The 18,202-nt window shown below is 50.2% G+C and overlaps 1 protein-coding gene across 1 annotated transcript in view; it reads right to left on the reverse strand.

The window, feature by feature from the left end:
- LOC122373718 overlaps nt 1-15,667 on the reverse strand; it is a 49,303-nt gene extending 33,636 nt beyond the window's left edge. The window contains exons 1-2 of the mRNA XM_043352056.1: nt 15,426-15,667; nt 10,261-10,318 (exon numbers count right to left, since the gene is read on the reverse strand). The gene's annotated coding sequence lies outside the window, so the exon portion shown is untranslated. The remainder of the gene's footprint in view (nt 1-10,260; nt 10,319-15,425) is intronic.
- Nucleotides 15,668-18,202: the final 2,535 nt, after the last annotated feature.

An 18,202-nucleotide genomic window follows, 5' to 3' on the forward strand; every position in this document is an offset into this window, starting at 1 on the left:
GGTCGACGGCAGGGGGCGATCGATGTCAACCGGAACTGGCGTGCGGCGGCGGAGGCGGCCGCCGACAGATGCGGGCGCCCCAGATCCGGGAACGGACCGGCCGCGCCGACACGCAGCGCCTCAGACCAGCCACAAAGGACCGCGGCATAACAGACACGACGGCGGGGGAATGTGACACAACCGCCACCACTGTCACAGTTTATGAGCTGACGGATGGGTCCCCGGAGGGCCAGCTGTAAAATCACTGCCATTAAGCGGCTTTAAGCCAACACCAGTGCGGAGGTTCTCATCAGCAATTCAGGTTATTAATAAGGACATTTTCCATGTAAGATAATGTCCCAGACTGTTTAGTATGCATATTGCATCGCTGCTTCTTAGACACTGGGGTGCCACATTCCGGTGGTCAGCGTACCCACCGGACAGATGCGGCTGCTGAAGCCCATGGCCGGGCCTTGTCGCCGGAACACGAGATTATGCAGTACTATCGTGTGGCAGTTTCATCCCCATTTGACCTAAAGAAACGCGAGGTATTTTAATACGGCAATGGAACGGCTAGACAATTATGAATAAGCGAATGTGTTTAAGATGTTCACAACTCATCGTGACATATCAATATCAATGGAATGAACGATAGACAACAGCCGCAGATCGGTCATATAAGATATGAAGCAGCAATACGGCACACGTAGGTGTCAGCGTTTCTATAAGAAAAGTAGCGTGGTAGCGTTATTAGATATTTAAGTCAGGCGAGTGTTCACACGGTGATATCAAGCCACATATTGCCCAGCAACGGGAGAGTTAACAGTGCTCATGTGATCAGAGGGGCGCACAATCTGTATATTGCATGATGCCGCTGGCTGGCGGCCCGTTATACATGCTTGTGTGAGCGTTTCAATCTGAGATTAGAAAGAAAGCCAAATCCTTGCTGAATGCGCCCCAATTCTTTAATCTTCCTTAAAATACCGAAAAATACGGCTATGCTCCCTGGCATCTGAAACACTCCAGTGTCTGAACAAGACGGCCAACAATCTCAGCAATCTCCGTTCGTGGCCAGTTTTATCGGACTAGAACTTAGAAGCCACTGTTCTGAAAAACGAGTGCAAGCTCTACAAACGTACGAAAGGGTTCAGCAACAAAGTCCCGTCATCAAGCCAGACCTCGTAGAACACAGCCACTAAATAGAACACATACCGTCTCCCACACTGGGATTCAATTCATAGTTCAGTAGGGCACAGCAAAAATAGTGGGTAGTCAAGCAGCCTGCATCAAAGGGACGATAATAATTATAAAAGCCATTAGCTGTCAAACACCGAAGCCGAGCAGTTGAACTCTGGAATATGAATCTCCCGGATGTTTCCGGCGCGCTATTTTCAGGCAATGAGGGCAGCGCTGCAGGTGAAAAATACCAAGTTTTCGCGGTAATGCGTTACTCGATACAAGGATGACGAAATTAAAAAATGTGCGGAGGAATCCCCGCAGCAGTCTCGTGTAATGACATCCGCCAGTGTCTGGTGATAGCATTTATCACCTGACAGAACAAAGCCGTTTGCAATCGGCACCGGGACGGTCGTCAAGGAAACCCGACGCTACCAAGCAAACTAATGTTAGCCGAGATATTAAAAAGTCAGAAACGCAGCTGTAGCCAGTGGTGCTAGGTAAGCATGCTCGGAATGACGGTCAGATTCATCAATCATCATGTAGGTAAGCGTATGTCAAGCAATGGTGGAGTTGTCCTGTACTAATTGGCGCACCAACATCTCCAGAGCTGACAGAGCACGGTAGAAATAAGGGGCAGGTTGGGTAGAAGTAAGGGCCAGGTGGGGTGCAGGCGCAGGCCAGGGCGTACTGGTAGGGTCATGGAAGTCAGGGTGTCAAAAATGAGTGTTATCATTACTTTTCCACGGAACAGAAAACAATTACATTTAGAATATTCCATCAGTGGACTGAAACATTCATCTTTCACAAAGAAAAACTATGCTTTAGAATCATATCTGATATCTAGCGTTCGGATGAGAGAAATGCACGGCTTGTGTTGAAATCTATCAATATGGGATCCAGTTTTATCTGATGAAATAGTCTTCCGCAATCATCAATTCTACGAACAATATCGAAGAACTACTGCGCAATAGTGGGCCTACGAAACGTTCGAGATCACTTTCCCTCGAATGCTTGGAGCCTGTCAGAGCCGCAAGCACAACTAATCTGCAGATTTTCTGAAAATATTCACCAATATTTATACCTTCTGTGCACTGGGGGAGGAGAAAGCCATCCAATTGAGTCGCTGCACTCTTGATCGACACCTTTTACGTAGTATTCTAGCACGCTACATCTATGAGTTTGCCTGCAGTCAACCAAGCATTAGCTAGATTCACCAATTACCACACATCTTCCGGAACGAATTATACTGCGAGTGCAGCGAGGAGGCTCAGACCGGCGCGATCGGCGCAAAGCCCCCGTCACGTTCGACACGTGGCAGGAGCACCAATCGCTGGCTGTACGCAGTGCCGGCAGGTCGCTGAGTGCGCCACTCGGGGAGGCCACTCCGAGTCGGACACACGGCGACCGCACAGGATGGCCGCGGCGCCGGTTTAAATCACGGTCGGAACCAGTTTGTACCCGCGCTCGGCGGCTGCGAGGGTGCGGCCGACGAGCTCGGCTGCGCCGTCACAGCCACGGCAGAGCTGGGAACCAGCGACTCGGCTACCTCTCGAGAGCCATCGGCCACTCTGTCCGACTGTTGTCGGCAGCATTACTGAGCCCGCTCCGCGATCGGAGCGCCGCCGCGGCGGTCAGCATCCGTGTCGCGGGGTCACGATTGCCGCCCGCGGCCACAATATGGGCGTCTGTCGTCGAGCGCCACGCCGCCGGCTGGACATCGGATACGGCGAGCGGGCCGGGGCAGCGAGTCACGACCCGGTCCGCGGACACGGCGGGCGCCGCCGCGGGCGATCCGAGCTCGCTGCCGGTCCGCCCAGTGATATCGGCACACACACCATATGGGCCACCGTCTCCGGGAGAGAAGGGCGGTAGTGGAGAGCGCACACACGCACCCGGAACCGGCGCGGCGCGGCCCTGGCCGGGGACGGTGCGCGCGCCGCGTCCGGCCAGAGTCTCACCTGGTGACCTGGATCGGCGCGGGCGGCCGCCGCCGAGAGCGGCCTCGATCCGGCCGCCGTGCATCCTGGAGTGACGTCACGCTCACACCGGACGAGGAGGGGAGGCGCCGGGCCCTGCGGAGGGGTGCTGCCCCACAGACGGGGTGACGTCCCTTCAAAGGGGTTGTGCTACAGACGCGGTGGCGCCCCTCCCCGGCCTAAGCGAAACCGTGCAACAGGATAGGGAGACGGAAACGCGCGTACCACGCAGTCAGCGGACTGTGGTACATTCGCAGCTCATACATTATCGCCGGTCCTATTGGGATGTTCTGATTGATTAGTATGGCGGGTGGCGGATGTCGAGCAACTCAATATGTGCGTGCATTAAAACACAATATCGGTGCGTTAGAGCATTCATTTCACTCGAGCACTCCCTTGGATCATACACCAGCATACTATTGCAGTAATTGCCAACTCGTGTTGGCCAATGAATGTATCTTTGGCAATACCTATGCTCAGCGTTGGCAGTGATAAGTCACTTCGCGATGTTTACCGCTACCTTGTATACAGCGGCGAATACGACTAAACAGAAGTCTAATAAATAAAAAACTAACCTGACCTCACTTAATCAGAAATCAGCATTGCAACTTGGAACTGCGCATTGCATTGGTATAAGTAACCAGCCAGTCAGTCGGTGCGTTATAAATTCGATTCGATTGAGGACGGCACTGCTGCGGGCACGCTTGGTAGAGGACAGAGGCTGTGCCTCACGGGAGAGCGCTCGTCACAACTTTGAGAACTAAAAGCGCTGGCCTGAGAGCACATTTAGAAGCCCGGCTAAAAACTAGCGCCGCACAAGGCATTTCCGACGAAGTTCACAGGACATCCCGGCTTATTTTGGTCCACTGGGAGCGAGCGTCTGAAGCGGCAACATCCGGCACGGCAGTACGAAAACAGCGCGTAGGCGTCACCGGCTTCAGTGATGAAAATGCAAAACCCATATAAGAAAAGTGGTGTCTAATATTCCAGATCGTTCATCCGCAGTGCGACTACGTCAGGACACGACAAGAACCTTGCATAACAATTTTTAAACCCAGCTCAGTCAAAATTGTAAAGCTGGCTGAGCGCAATCTCCAGGTTTTCCAGCGGGAAACACATACCGCCCTGGAGTGAGGCATGAACAACGTCATCAAAATGCCTAAAAGAAGCTGAATGTCAAGGCTAAGCAAAAAGACAAATGTTTCGTGCCACTTTCCTGCTGCCATGGCCATTGAACACAAGCTGCTTGGCAAAGCTTCAAGCCATGATTAGACACCCTCCCCCAAACTAATGCAGTGGGATCTGAGCTACATACAGCGTGATGTCAAAGCCGAAAAGAAAATGGACTGCGCAGCAGTTTTGGGCTTTCCCAGATAATAGGATGAAGACAGATTCTTCGGAAGCTAAGTCAAAATATCCCTGTTTTTGTGCCAAGAGATGAAGGTAAGCCTGTCACTGCCTTATCCGTGTGGTGAAATTTTATCTGATAAATAAACGTATAACCAGCAAAGTATAACAGAACATGTCCCTTTGAAATCAAAGCGCAAAATACATGCAACCAAATAGTTTATAGGTATTCACAGACTCCAAGCACAAGTAGGATCGAAGCGGTTTCCAGAATGCGTAAATAAGCGCGGGACCGTTATTCCTTGAAACACATTCGTTTGTTTTCAAACGAACGCATTAACCGTGCTTTAGAATCAACATACAACTGCATTATATTCTGCCGCTGAATTGTAATTCAAATGCTGCCTGTTCCGTCAGTCTTCGACCCATAATCAACAACTAAACCAGTCTGTCGTTTAAATACCACGAGAAAGTCCCAGCGCCGCAGTTTGTGATGACAGCCCGACGGGCGGCAATCCCCACAACGGAGCCAGTGGTCCATCAGTGCCGCCGGGAAGCCCGAACAGGCTCCGTGCCCGCACCGGCCTGAGGTCGACGGCGGACGCGACACGTCGGTGACGTCACCGGGTCACGACCTGATGACGTCACCAGTCACGGCGACACGACCGCGGACGGGCGGCGATCAGAGCCATCCGTCACCGCCGGCCGGTCGGCACGTGCGGACACACCGGCAGGATGACAGCCTCAACAGACAACTGGCGTGTGTCGTACCTACAGTACACCAGAGAAAACCACAGAGGCTTCACGGATGTATGCCAGAGATGATGTCAGTCGCATGTTTATGGTAATACCCTCCATGATATCACCGACATAAGAAAATGAAACCGAGGGCGCAATGTTGATCTCGAATAATGCAGCGCCCGTGGCATAAAGCCAACACATGGACCCGCTCGGGCGAAGGTCACGTCTTTTTGCACCGACTTCCTATTACATACATAAATCATTTGGCTTAATTGATGCGTGCTTACGAGATGGGGCAGCATCTATCTAGAGCCGCCACCTCTCAATTGCTTCATAGTAATATTATTGCTGCATCAATAGCATAGCGGTAGGAGCATTACAAGACACCTGGATCAGCAAGACTTCGCTACCACTTTGATGGTCTTCTCGTCGTAGTGTGCACAAGTCCAATAGAGCTGAATTAGTTATTAGAAGAAAAAAGACGATCTATGTATTATTTAAAATGACAGTCAGGAAAACAACCAGCCGAGTTTAGGTAACTTTTGCAGTTGGCAGCCAGTGATCCCCAAGGTGATACAGCGGAGGCAGCAGGAGGGATCAGAAACGAAAGCCTCAGCCGTAGCACCGCTTCCTTCGCCGTGACTTTTTTGTCTCGACGTAAAAAACGAATGCATTTGGACTGAACAAACGAAGCAGAAAATAACAGAAAATGTAGCGAACATGTTAAACTTCACGATATAATTACACAAGCACGTTCTTTGTCTTTGTGTATATTGATTGGAAGAAATGCAACAAAATGACTGCTACATGACCAGACCACTCCTGAATACTCAAGAGACAAGTGAAACGAGTCATCGTACTTACACCAAAGTATATGGTGCAAGTGCACCATATACATTCACTTCGATCGCAGGAAAAATGCCTGCAATGGGGACTAACTTTATCGCGCAAACAGTAGAATTTATGGGAGTGGGTCGCCAGTTGGCGGCCCCTATCACCGAGCGTTGTCAGCGGCGCTAATGTGCATCCCGGATGTTCGCTAAGTATGCAGCGCCATATTAGCGGCGGCGGCGGCCGGCTCAGGCCGCTATCGTGGGCCGGTGTCATTCACTCAAACATCGGCGCCGGATACCATCGGCGGCAGCGCCACAATCAGACACACCAGAGCCAATGGCAGAAGGATCGGCCGGCCGAGAACGCTAATTTCCAAACCAGCCGACTGGGGGCACAGTCAGTGCAGGAGTTTCCCAGATTTGCGGTTAATATCTGACCCATCCACATGGACTTTGGCCAGATTTAAAGCGACTTAATTACAAAGACAAGCCATCAGCGTCATTCATCCGGCTTGGACGCGGCCTAGACCGGTATTCCCTGCGCTCAGACGGCTGTTAAGATCGGTTCATGGCGCTTAGAGCCAAGAGGCTCGCCGCGCGCCTTATGAATTACCAGACGGTGTTCTCAGCGGGGCCCGAGCCGCTGCAACCCCCCCCCCCCCCCCCCAACTCCTCTCCTCAGACACCTGCGGTGACATCAGTGGCGGCTCGGCACCGACCGGTCACTCGGTCTCCCCGACTGGACACACGGACCGGCACTCCGGTACCGGGTCCCGTGGTACACCCCTTCCTCCAGAATCTTGTAGCACCGCCGGCCGTGACAGGGACAGCTGCTACCAAACAGGCTGGATCTGATGGAGCATTACCTGTGGCGTAAGCAATTCAAGGACATCAGCGCCAGCTGGCGATGCTTCCAGAAAATGATGGCATTTGGGGACCTTGGAGACGCGATCTTGAATATAGCATTTGTTTGCACCCAACATTGAACGGAGAATAATAACAGGTTTAAACAGCTTGAATGCTATAGTATAAGCGCACGGGTATTTTAGGCAACAGCCAACAATGTTCTCGACCGCGTGGCAATAGCTAATTGGAAGCAAATATTGGATGGAGATGTGTTCAATACCGATTTGTTAACTATGTTTCAAATCACAGCTAATAAACTGATGCAAGATGGTTATTATACCAAATAACGGAACCATGTGCCCAGGAACACCAGCTGAGCTCGTACAACACATGTCATCTGTTTTATCTGGTCCAACTGACATTCTGCAAGGATGTGACACATCCAGCGTATATTCCGCTCGCCATGAGTCACTCCACTCAGCCGCCGATCGCGTCGCCTCCAGCTCATCTCCTCTCGCCTCCGTCATCTCGGTCCTTTTCACCGGGCCCCTCCGTCGAACCCAGACAGCCTAAAGACCCAGTGACGCATTACGCACACGTGAACGTCCGCCGCACAGACTGTGCGTGACGTCACTGGGTCTCAGAGCGATATTGAAGGCCGTCATTAGCAGCCGAGCAGTATCCGCCCGGGTGAGAAGGACGGCGCCGACAGCCGCGCACTGCAGTGACGCATCTGCGACAGTGACGTCACAGCAGCCAGTGACGTAGCACCTCGGCCCAATACGCCGTGACGTGACGAGACAGTGACGTGACGCTAATGACACATCGCGTGCTATCCCACACCGCGGTGCCCGTTGTTTCGGCGAGAGCGCACATGATGGCAGAAACAGACGCAGCCCACGCAGCGGCCTTCGAGAAAGGCTGCACTATCTGCACGTTACAAGTGTGACGTAGGGGAGAGCGTCACGGTCACAATGGGGCCAACTGCTGAGAGGGGCTCAGATTAGCAGAGCGTAATGCTGTTGGTCCAAGGCAAACGTCAACCCATCGACATTCACGGTGGGCCCGACAGATATGACCAATAAAGGAACTGTTCTGCAGATAGCGCGAGTTCAATCACGAGCCATCTCGAAGTGGAGAGTCTTGGCCCAGTCATCAACTGATAATGTGCTTCAAAGAACAATGGCACTCTCACCGAGCTCCATTTATAGTGATGATAGCTGATAAGAATCTTTACATTAGTAACATCCCCAAACATTCGGCTATTTTAGCAATGACGCCAGTCGCGTCAGGCACGCCGATCGCACATGTTGGAATACCTACAACCGTGACGTCAGCAGACAGCAAGTCATGGGATCGGGGACGTCAGGCCAGACACGAATGCATTATGAGATTCGTACCAAGATACAAAGTTACTGCATAGTGCATACTGCATATGTCACTACAAATTCAGAAACCAGTTCTCTAATTAGCAATATTCAAGCATCCAAGACATTAGTCAAGAATGCTAAAACTGAAAACGACCACTTGCCTTTATCAAGGTCAAATACAGAATAAATTCCCCTCCAGTGGCGTCTGCAGTCGGCACAGCGTGAAGGCGGCAGCGAGTGAAAAATCCCGGCCGATTGACCAGCCGTCGGCCAATCAGCCAGTCCCGGCCGCCAATTCGCGGGCGCTAATTGGATGCTCACCTTAACCGGCCAACAAAAATGAACACGGCCGCCGGCCGTAAACGGCACCGATGACGAGAGCGGTCCCCTCTTCTCGGTAGTGCGACTTTTTACTATCACTAATCAGCTGATAAAACGAGTGTTCCTGGGCCAATTTCCAGGAGAAAGGGTGTGCCATCACGGTTGACGATCGGCTCGTGACGCCAAGGTGCCAGTGTCGCCGGCCACTGGATGAGGCCGATGACTGCAGCACTGGGGACGATCGACCGACCTCTAGGAACGGGACACTCCCGGACCGGCTTTTACGCCGGTAAGTAGCTAAGCTACGGAAAAAATCGATGCCATCTCTTCTTAGATACTTAGGCAATCTGTACTGGCTGTAACATATAAATTCGTACGATTTTGACAGACTGCTCAAGTGCGTCGGCAGCTCTGAAACCGGGCCAAAAAAGCGTGAAATTAGAGGAAACATTTCCCCAACCTTTACAATGAAGATCAGACCGAAACTAACATACTTTTCAACATATCTACCGAAAGATGAACATAATCCGATAAATTTGTTATTTTCTGATATCATAAGAATCATGCAAGAAGATAAAATGGACGTTACCCAGACAATATTTCGCTGCCATGCGGCATCTGCTTCTTTGAGCCTGGAAATTCAGAGCCCGTGACCCTTCCGCCTTCGTTCAGCTCCGGATGACGGCGAGCGCTATCCAATCCTAGACCGTGGAAGCACACCATCCAGATGGAGACTCTGGCTGCAGTCCGTGTCGGAAGCCGTTAGGAAGTCCCGTGAAATCCCTTCCCCTCAGCCAGTGAGCCGGGGAGACTGCACAGTAGGCGGTCCATCCCCACACGGTGACTGTCCCTCAGTCTCAACTCTCAGCCGTGTCCACGCCCCGGCCTCCGGGCCGCTCTTGACCCTGAGTTGTGCAGCTGACCCCGCCTGAGACCAGGGACCGGCCTTGTGGCGGGCGCCGGGACGAGCCCGCTCCCACAGTCGCAGCTGGAGCGAACACTATTACTCAGCCCGATAGAACACCGTGCTCCCAGCGTACACCACAGTGCTCGCCTATGCCCTATCATCAACCTTCGTACCAACTCGGCCTTCTCTGAGCCATGCGATAATTTCACAAACACCAAGCGCCGTCTCCCTCCCACAATATAAACACCCCGCGCGGCTACCTCTGGGAGTAAGGCCGATATTCTCCGCCACCCTTCAGCCATGAGCGGCGCTCCCATCAGCCGGGCCGGTGTCAGAACAATGGCCACGCCGGAGCATCTGCAACTGGCCCTGACCGCGGCGACCCGGCGCCAATTACCGGCTGTCTCTGGGAGGGCGCGGTGCGCAGTACGCCGCCGGTTCGCGGAACGGGCCCACCTGGCCGGCCGGGACGAGCAGCCGACGGCGCCGCACCACATCAACGCGCCGCCGCCCGGCCGCAAAGGAGACACGCCCACAGCTGCTGTGGCAGCCAGGTGGGGACACACAGCGGACGGCATCCGCGGACGACACGGACTCGGGAGCCGCCACAGCTCAGCCGCGCGGACAGGTGAGCCATCAATCGCGCCCGGCGACCGTCAGCTCTGTCCGGGAGCCACAGAGAGTCCCGGGGCTCCTCTCCGAGCCGTGTAGGGTGCAGAGCGCCGCGTCACGACCAGCCGACGCTCGCTGATGTCACTTACCTGTGCGGCTCATGCCGCCCGCGGCGGCCGGCGCTCGGCTGCAGCAGTCGCCAGGCGCCTGCGGCCACACAGAAGCCAGCCATCAGAACGTGACGTGGCCATACGGCGGTCGTGCCGGCAGCGCGGCGCGGCTTCGACGGCCACGGCACGACACGGCGGGAACGGCGCATCACAACGGCACGGCAAAGAACGACAGGGAGCGGCAGGGCACAACGACACGATGGGGAACGGCACATCACAGCGACACAGCAACGAACGACAGGGAACGACGCATCACAATGACACGGCAACGAACAATAGATATTGGTGTATCACAACGGCACGGAAACAAACTACAGTGAACGACAGGGAACGGTGAATCACAACATGACATGGCAGGGAACGGCACATCACGACAAACGGCAACAAAGAGCGACGGTAAACGGCACACCACACATGGACCGGCGCAACACTGCATGGAACGGCACGGCAGAAAACGATAGGGCACGGCGGGGAATGGCGTACTACCACGTAGAACGACACGTCAACGAGCGGAAAGGAACAGCAGGGAACGACGCAGCACAACGACACGGCAACGAGCGACAGGGGACGACAGGGAATGGCGCATTACTGCATAAAGCTGCGTGCAACGAGCGGCAGTGTACGGAACATATTGGCGCATCAATGGATGGAACAGCACGAACACGAACAATAGTAAACGGCAGGGAACAGCGCAGCACGACACGGCAAAGAACGACGGTGAACGGGTGGGAACAGCAGTGAACAACGGGGAACGGCATATCACCACATGGAAGGGCACGGCAACGAGCAATAATAAACGGCAGGGAACGGTGCATCGCGAAGACAAGGCAACGAGCGACATTGAACGGCACATAACAACGGCACAGCAACGAACGACAGTGAACGGCAAGTCACGGAGGATGCCACATAGAAAGGTACGGCAGAGAACGATGGGAAATGTCATACGGGATATTGTATAAGACAACAGGATAACAGCGATATGAAAATTGACAAGAAACCACAAGATCACGACATAAAGAGCTAGAAACGACAATTATGACAGCGAAGTGTTCATTGACAACGGCACTGAAGGAGGGACATGACATAGCACGATTGTGCGTAGGCAGTGGATAACACCACATTTAACTAACACAGTATGACAGTTAGCACAGTATGACAGAACAAAAACTGACCAAAATGCCAGACGCATTCGAGAACCGACGTAGACGACACAAACCTATTACCTACTACGACTCACTCCACTGATCATTATATTCGGTTACTGCGGCGTTTTGGAGCATCCGCAAGGCTTGTCATACCGGGAGGCCCAGGCGGGCACAATCAACATAAGACGCGACAGCCAACAGCCGGAATCCTCCCGTTGGCGGTCAGAACAGTTCTGCGCAAAAACCAAGATTTATAGCATGCATGAACGGACGTTATTCAAAACTGACCGCAACATCACACGGTGTCAGCAGACACATCAAACAGACACACCTGCGAGAGAAGTGGACATATCACAAAACGCTCGGCATTTATCGACTCAAGCCACGGGATTTGCCAGGTGATTGCAAGCACGTTGAAGAAATACAGGCGATGTGCTCCTTAGCATATCCATCTAAACTTCGGCTGATTTATGCTTATGGCACCATGCAGCCCAGATGGGTTTTATATTGTAATGGTGATTTAATATCGGAACAAACTCCGGGTAAGGACGCACACGGAGCTCCGAGAACTTGGGCCCGGTAATAAAACTCTCCTTAAGGTCATGCGTCGGCCATAGAATTCATGGCAAACGATCTGGCCGAGGAACTGTCGGCATCGTGAAAGGCATCTCTGGCACGGCTGCCGTCCCCGCTCTGCGAGGCTCCTCAAATGGTCACAGGCCCACTGCCGGCCGGGCCGGGCCGCGGCGCCGCCGGCCCGCGGCACATCCTCTTGTCCACTCCGGCAGTCACGATCTCCCACAAATACGATGCACGCCGCATTCAATACATTTGAATACACGTCAGCGGCCGACACGACTCGGGAGTCTGCCCACCGGCAGCCATCAGTTCGTGGGCGCCGGACCGTGCGCCCCCCCCCCCCCGGATGAGAGGGGCGCACCGGTCATGGTCAGCGGTGCGGTCAGGGTGACGGACGGCGGTGCGGCCTCCCTCCCACAGTGGCGAGCGGTGCACCGCGGGGACTCACACGCTTCCCACCCAGGAAAACCAGCCACTGTCCTTGCAAGGAGAACTAGAAATCGCCGGTGGCTGGAAAAAGTGACCGCGAAGAAAGCACAAGTCATGCACTGCCGGACGCAAGGGATGCACGTGCTGTTTTAGCATTTTAGATGAGACCTAACGGCTAATCAATCAAACAAAATTGAGTCACGTCGGTGACTCCTTGAGTCTTCCTCGTGGAAAAAAACAATAGCAAACAAAGACAACCTACAGAACATCGGCCGTTCTGCCTTGATACCTAAGCTAGAGGGTAAGAATTGCACAAATGGATTCAGGGGTGCATTTGAAATAGGCAACATGTAACATAAACAGAGATAAGTTTATGCTAACAATAGGCAAAGGCGACAAATTTAATCTAATAATGCAGGTGCAGCATACTGATGAACTTTAATATGAATGTGTATACTCTAATATCCAGCATCAAGTCTGAAGCATAGCTTTGTTTCTTGAAATACCTCTGTGCCAATATTAATGCTATAAAGTAAGAAAAAGATGTCAGTCGCTGCAGTCAATGATTCAGATCGATTTGCCATTTAAAATATTTTGTTACGTGTAACGAAATGCTACAATTTTAACCCTCGCCCATGTAGGGGGGGGGGTTGGTGCAACCCCCCCCCCCCCTGAGGTTTTTCGGAAATAGTGCAAAAACGGCGGCGCGCAGCGCCGCCAAATTTTGGGTACCTTATGGGGCAAACCTTGCGCATCTTTTGATAAAAAAAAATTGACCGGGTCATGTCAGGTCACGGAGTTATGACGTCACAAAGGGAACAGCCTCCGGCCGGATTTTCACAAACTGAGTGCCAACGCCCGAGGTTTCCTGCCGGTGGTACGGACATCGGTTGATGGATCGTGATGAAACTTCCCATGCATGTTGGGGCAAGTATTGGCTATCATATGGTATAAGAAACTTGACCGGGTCAGGTCAGGTCACGGAGCTATGACGTCACAAGAGGAACAGCGTCCGGTACTATTTTTGAAAAGCGCCCGAACCACTATTTTGCTAATTCTTGTCACCTCAATGGGAATATGCAGCAATATTAGCTTCTATAGGGAGCAAATGGACATCCCAAATCCAAAAATACAATCAGATTTCAAAAATTTAAATTTTGATTTTTTGAATTTCTGCCGCCGACTGTGACCTTGCCGACTTCCGGCGCTCCCAACACGCCATTTTTAGAGCTAGGGAAACGAAATACATACCAAACGATAGAGAATTGATCAAGGAACACGAAAGTGAAGGTTTCAAGTCGATATCTCCCACCGTTTTGCCGCAATCGCCGCGGAAAATTTGAAAAAGTCTATTTTTCCGAAAATTTGACCTTTGACCGGTCAAAAGTAGGTCAAATGTTGACCTAGGACCAAAAAATATACCACCAATCGCGAGATCTCGGCGAGAGCAATCCGTTGGTCTTTTCCGCTAAGCTCTACGACGCTCCGTTTTCAAACGCCAAGGGGGGGTCGCACCAACCCCCCCCCCTGCATGGGCGAAGGTGGCAGATCGCCGTTTACGGGTGAGGGTTAACACAAAGCTTTAAACTATGAGAACATTTTTGTAGCTTAAGCTAACTTTGACTACTCATAATTTTTCATGGTCCAACAATCCATCTGCAAAAAGTCACTCCACGATCTCCATGGGGCATCAGCATCACAACCAACAACAATGGCATCACAATCCTGAGAGGCATCACAACAGGAACATCCAAAAGGGGCATCACATTAGGTATCAGAGAGGACATGCCCATTGCTCATTGGCATACTTTGTAAACATGTCACTTGTTTGGGGAGCCAAAACTGTCCCATTTGGTGTGGATGTTACACACAAACTTATTTGAATCCTTTCATTTTTACCCTTCTAGTTCTTAGTTCCTATGCACTTTAGTTCTGGTTCTGTAATGTTTAAATGAAGTACAAAAAAAATATTGAAGCGAAAGTTGAAAAAATGACGTGAGCTAGTTCCACCTAGGCACACATTGCATAGTAAAAATACCAATCCAAGGCTGTTATGCAAACTGGGTTGCATATGGCCAACCTCACAATTACAATCTCTTCAAAAATGTTTCCATAACCATGGGCCATGGGGTCCAAGCTGCAAAGCATCACAATCTTACAACATCTTGTCAATGTGGGGGCACTCAGCAGGTTGTAGAAAAGCACAGATTTGTGGTACAGTGCAGATTTTGTTTGGAGCAGTGCAGGTCTGAAATCTTCACTGTGCTGAACTGCTATGTGGGTGCAGTGCTATGCAACTACTAAGAACATGATATTCATGTGAGATAGCATTTAGCAGGTCAACCAGAGAATCATTACCCTTTTATTGCATCACTGCAGTTTTCCACAACAGAAACAAGTATTTTTTGTTATGAAATCGCAAAATTTACGTATTGTTTTATATTTGGTGCATGCTGGTATGGATTTCTAGCTTGGTTAATATGAGCTGGTGCCTGGTGCACACTTGCCACTCTGGCTGCTGTGGCTCATCGACTCTACAGTCTACTGCCATGGTTTACAACCTGGCCATGGGCATGTCGTGCCATCCATCACTTAGAGGTATATAACATTATGAAGCACTCAGCAGTGAATACAGATGTCACAAATTTTTGCAAGAGCATCACACTCTTAGAGGGATGTCGTATCTGAGGGCATACCACACCCCGTTAATATTACGCACCAGGTATCTATCATTTTGCCGTTGGCATGTCCTCAAAAAGTATTGGTACCTATTGGTCATTGGTACGTAGTTCAATTGACAAAATAAGTAGGTAGGTAGGTTAGGTAATGCCCACGGCCATATCAATACTAAATTTCCAAATTCCACAGCTGAACTGATTGTAATGCCACAATGACAGTGAATGCAAGGTGAATGTGATCTCAGCCAAAAAGCTAAATTGAAATTAAAAAATAAAAGGCACAAAAACGACAAAATCAGACTATCTGACTCACCTGTCTTGGTCTGAATCTTCCTGTCAATTTGAACCTGAATCAGCTTGATGAAAGAAAGGACAAAATGAATTCCCAGTACTAAGACCAGAGAATCACGTCGAAAGTGTTGTAGGTATTAATTATTATCATTTTACATCCACCAATGCATAGCACCTCACACGTCTCTGCGCCAAATCTGTCAAACGTATTTCAAGGCCACAGCCAGGGGGGTTCGCTCCCGTGCCTTCAGCATTACGAAAAATGGCAACAGCCCGTGAGCAGCATCAGCGCTCACGCACATGTTCAAGGAAAACAACGTGTAATGGACTGCTAACGACGGCCCTTTCCACCAATCAGCGTTCGGCATCTCGAGCGCTGATTGGCTGGTAGCAAACGCGTCATATGTGGGTCTCATTTTTTGCTATCAGTGAACGCGTTATTTAATACACAGTGGCCTATGGAGAATGGCACGCGGAATTGAAGGTCGGTGTTTTATTGCTTCGTTCATGCGAATGGAGGTATTTGAGTGGCATTTGACACCATTTTCGAAATCTACAGTGAATTTCTGATCGATTCATGTATATATTTTTATGAATTTGACAGTATTAGTGCTACATAGTCGGTGTTTTATGTTGGTGTTGTTTCTCTCGACCTTTGTCTTGGACTTTGATCATATCTTTTCTCGAAAATGCTTGCCATAACCAGGTCTAAACTATATCTGTATAAAGGGAATATGTGTTGAATATGAGGAGAAAGTAGTAATGACCATTCTGCCTATTAAACTGCCAGAAGGTGTGCTTGTAAGGTGATTGAAACTGCAGTACGGGTTGCAGATGTGGGTTTGACATCAGCATTGTTGTTGTACCCCACTTGCTCTAATAAAATGGTAACATGGGGTTATGTACACACTATTGCACAGCCTGGTATCAAGCTGGTTGATATGTGGAGGATAATGAAAGCATAAAAACCTTTCTTAAGTGAATAGGAGCGTTGCGTCTTGTGACTTGTCAAGTCATTTTAAATCAAATGATTGTGATTGTAACTTTTACTTCAATTATTATTGCAAGTTTTGACCTTTTTAATCATCAAGTTTTATGTGTACCAATTTCATATCCCTGCGTAATGTCTGTGCGGCTTTGTGCAGTGCGCGTGTCTTGAAACAAACCAACCAATTTATTTTGTACCTTTTTGTACTTCATGTATGTCAAAATGTATGTCAAAGGACAAAAATGTCATGTCTATTATCATTGACACTACTACAGCTAACTGTGCCTGTATTCCTATCTTTCAGAGGCATTCAATTCAATCTGCTTTCCAGTGCAGTACCCAAGGAGGCTGCAACTGAAACTCGCACAAAGGCAATCAAGTGTCACTTCATCAGCCTGCAGCAACAGCCCATCTGTAATCAAGATATGGATGAAGTGGCATAGAAGAACAACCAGTTCAAACATGAAAAGATGTATTTTGTTTTGGACTATTTCTTAGCATAACAGAACAGCACACTTGCTGCTTTTTATGTTTGCCCTGTGTGCAGTTTTGAATAATTTTAACTATGAAATGCTTTTGCCAACTCTTCTCTTTACATAAGCTTTCTTTGTCATGCATGTGTAATTTTGAGTTTACATGCATTATGTAGGCATAGGTATTTCCCTTGGCTTCATAAAACTACTTTGCAAGCTTTTGTTATGGACATTGGTGCTTTCTCAGATGTGTCCAGTAGTTGATGAAGGGAGAAGAGGAGTAGGACAGTTGATAACTATTACCAAAAATATGTGCTTGTCTGCACTTCGGGCTGTTCCATCATATGCAACCTCTATTTACTTTGAGTTAAAAACACCTCATCTTTTGATTCTTTCCTGTGTGGCCATTGTTTCCGTGGTGCTATAAACGTCAAGTTTGCAGTTGGTATCCAAGTGAGCAAAATGTGCATTATTTCAGTCCGTCTTGAATCATTCGTCTTGAATTATATCCCTAACTGACATCCTGTTATTTGTCCTGCAATGTCTGTGCCTGTGTCCGCCCTTACCTCCGTCTCCAGCCTCCAACCAGCCCTGCTGAGCTCTGTCGCCGGCGCGGTGTGTCGCAACGTGCTGTTTCTCCACTCCAGCCGACAGCTGCTAGGAATCGTCCTGTGCCATGCGCCATGCGACACAGCCATTGTAAGCTGCAGGTCACATTCGGACTAATTGGCTCCGCATATGTGCATCCGGCCGAGTGCTAGTCGATATCAGGGACGTTGGTCGGACTGTTGTGGCGGCGTGCATTGTGCTGGTTGAAGTTGTTGTATTTCTGTTAGTAAAAAGCATTAATACATAACCATGGCCGCAGCCCAATGTTATTGTGGATTTCAGAGGGAGTGGCCAGTCAGGAGGGCCCCATGTGGGTATGGATCCAGTGTCCAGTGGGATTGGCTAAGATTTCCGGCGATTGATAAACGCTTCTATGATAGTACACCTAGTCCTATTGAGTTATGAGGGGAGGTGACGTGAGGGACCTGACCTTGTGAAAACACGATACATGCGAACGGTAAGAAACCGACAGCCATTCTTTCCGCCAAGTATCATCTTTCTGTGAAGGATTTCTTGGCACTGAGTGCTTAGAAATTGCGTTGTTTTTGGACTATGTAGAGGCTCACGAGCGACAACTTAGCTCAACAACCTTACGTACCTTAAATATGCGACTTGTACCAGAAGATCCAGCTTGATCAAAAGATTGGACATGTCAAATTTCAGCTCTTTAGCTCAAAAGAATTTTGAGCTGTCGTAAAAACCGTCAATGTGGCACCATATCGCCTCCCC

The sequence above is a fragment of the Amphibalanus amphitrite genome, unplaced genomic scaffold, assembly GCF_019059575.1.
Source record: "Amphibalanus amphitrite isolate SeventyFive unplaced genomic scaffold, NRLGWU_Aamphi_draft 001541F_arrow, whole genome shotgun sequence".
NCBI classification, from domain to species: Eukaryota; Metazoa; Arthropoda; class Thecostraca; order Balanomorpha; family Balanidae; genus Amphibalanus; species Amphibalanus amphitrite.